We start from the raw sequence: 2,500 nt of genomic DNA, 5'->3' as shown, positions 1-2,500 counted from the left end.
GTGTGTGCATGTGTGTGTACATGTGTGTGTACATGTGTGTGTGCATGTGTGTACATGTGTGTGTACATATGTGTGTACATGTGTGTGTACATGTGTGTGTACATGTGTGTGTACATGTGTGTGTACATGTGTGTGTACATGTGTGTGTGCATGTGTGTGTACATGTGTGTGTAGATGTGTGTGTAGATGTGTGTGTACATGTGTGTGTACATGTGTGTGTGCATGTGTGTGTAGATGTGTGTGTACATGTGTGTGTAGATGTGTGTGTGCATGTGTGTGTAGATGTGTGTGTACATGTGTGTGTACATGTGTGTGTAGATGTGTGTGTAGATGTGTGTGTACATGTGTGTGTAAATGTGTGTGTACATGTGTGTGTAGATGTGTGTGTACATGTGTGTGTACATGTGTGTGTACAGTAATGTGATCTTGTGTAGCTCCAGGAGTCACTGATCCACACAGACAAAGGTTCACAGCAGCAGCAGCAGCAGCAGCAGCAGCAGCAACAACATAAAGCTGGACTCACCACTGGAACAGTTGTTTCCTCCCCAGCCGGGCTCACAGTGGCAGCTGCTCGGAGCCACACAGCGGCCGTGGACACAGTTGTCGGAGCAGTGAGCTGGAGACACAAGAATCATACTATAATAAATCAATAAAAGTGAGCTGGAGACACAAGAATCATACTATAATAAATCAATAAAAGTGAGCTGGAGACACAAGATTCATACTATAATAAATCAATAAAAGTGAGCTGGAGACACAAGAATCATACTATAATAAATCAATAAAAGTGAGCTGGAGACACAAGAATCATACTATAATAAATCAATAAAAGTGAGCTGGAGACACAAGAATCATACTATAATAAATCAATAAAAGTGAGCTGGAGACACAAGAATCATACTATAATAAATCAATAAAAGTGAGCTGGAGACACAAGAATCATACTATAATAAATCAATAAAAGTGAGCTGGAGACACAAGAATCATACTATAATAAATCAATAAAAGTGAGCTGGAGACACAAGAATCATACTATAATAAATCAATAAAAGTGAGCTGGAGACACAAGATTCATACTATAATAAATCAATAAAAGTGAGCTGGAGACACAAGAATCATACTATAATAAATCAATAAAAGTGAGCTGGAGACACAAGAATCATACTATAATAAATCAATAAAAGTGAGCTGGAGACACAAGAATCATACTATAATAAATCAATAAAAGTGAGCTGGAGACACAAGATTCATACTATAATAAATCAATAAAAGTGAGCTGGAGACACAAGAATCATACTATAATAAATCAATAAAAGTGAGCTGGAGACACAAGAATCATACTATAATAAATCAATAAAAGTGAGCTGGAGACACAAGATTCATACTATAATAAATCAATAAAAGTGAGCTGGAGACACAAGAATCATACTATAATAAATCAATAAAAGTGAGCTGGAGACACAAGAATCATACTATAATAAATCAATCAATAAAAGTGAGCTGGAGACACAAGAATCATACTATAATAAATCAATAAAAGTGAGCTGGAGACACAAGAATCATACTATAATAAATCAATAAAAGTGAGCTGGAGACACAAGAATCATACTATAATAAATCAATAAAAGTGAGCTGGAGACACAAGATTCATACTATAATAAATCAATAAAAGTGAGCTGGAGACACAAGAATCATACTATAATAAATCAATAAAAGTGAGCTGGAGACACAAGAATCATACTATAATAAATCAATAAAAGTGAGCTGGAGACACAAGAATCATACTATAATAAATCAATAAAAGTGAGCTGGAGACACAAGAATCATACTATAATAAATCAATAAAAGTGAGCTGGAGACACAAGATTCATACTATAATAAATCAATAAAAGTGAGCTGGAGACACAAGAATCATACTATAATAAATCAATAAAAGTGAGCTGGAGACACAAGAATCATACTATAATAAATCAATAAAAGTGAGCTGGAGACACAAGAATCATACTATAATAAATCAATAAAAGTGAGCTGGAGACACAAGATTCATACTATAATAAATCAATAAAAGTGAGCTGGAGACACAAGAATCATACTATAATAAATCAATAAAAGTGAGCTGGAGACACAAGAATCATACTATAATAAATCAATAAAAGTGAGCTGGAGACACAAGATTCATACTATAATAAATCAATAAAAGTGAGCTGGAGACACAAGAATCATACTATAATAAATCAATAAAAGTGAGCTGGAGACACAAGAATCATACTATAATAAATCAATCAATAAAAGTGAGCTGGAGACACAAGAATCATACTATAATAAATCAATAAAAGTGAGCTGGAGACACAAGAATCATACTATAATAAATCAATAAATCAATCAATAAAAGTGAGCTGGAGACACAAGAATCATACTATAATAAATCAATAAATCAATCAATAAAAGTGAGCTGGAGACACAAGTCATGTTTATAAATCAAGTTAAATTTAGATCAAAT

At 33.7% G+C, this 2,500-nt stretch overlaps 1 long non-coding RNA gene across 1 annotated transcript in view; it reads right to left on the bottom strand.

The window, feature by feature from the left end:
• Positions 1-523: 523 nt before the first annotated feature.
• The window catches only part of LOC148057793 (uncharacterized), a 4,761-nt gene continuing 2,784 nt past the window's right edge, over positions 524-2,500 (bottom strand). Inside the window, exon 3 of the long non-coding RNA XR_015710407.1 lies at positions 524-616. This is a non-coding gene — a long non-coding RNA (uncharacterized LOC148057793). The remainder of the gene's footprint in view (positions 617-2,500) is intronic.

The sequence above is a fragment of the Callionymus lyra genome, unplaced genomic scaffold (genome assembly GCF_982586985.1).
Source record: "Callionymus lyra unplaced genomic scaffold, fCalLyr1.hap1.1 HAP1_SCAFFOLD_625, whole genome shotgun sequence".
NCBI classification, from domain to species: domain Eukaryota; kingdom Metazoa; phylum Chordata; class Actinopteri; order Syngnathiformes; family Callionymidae; genus Callionymus; species Callionymus lyra.
The sequence above is the reverse complement of the archived record's forward strand: the minus strand, read 5'-3'. Positions and strand labels throughout refer to the sequence as shown.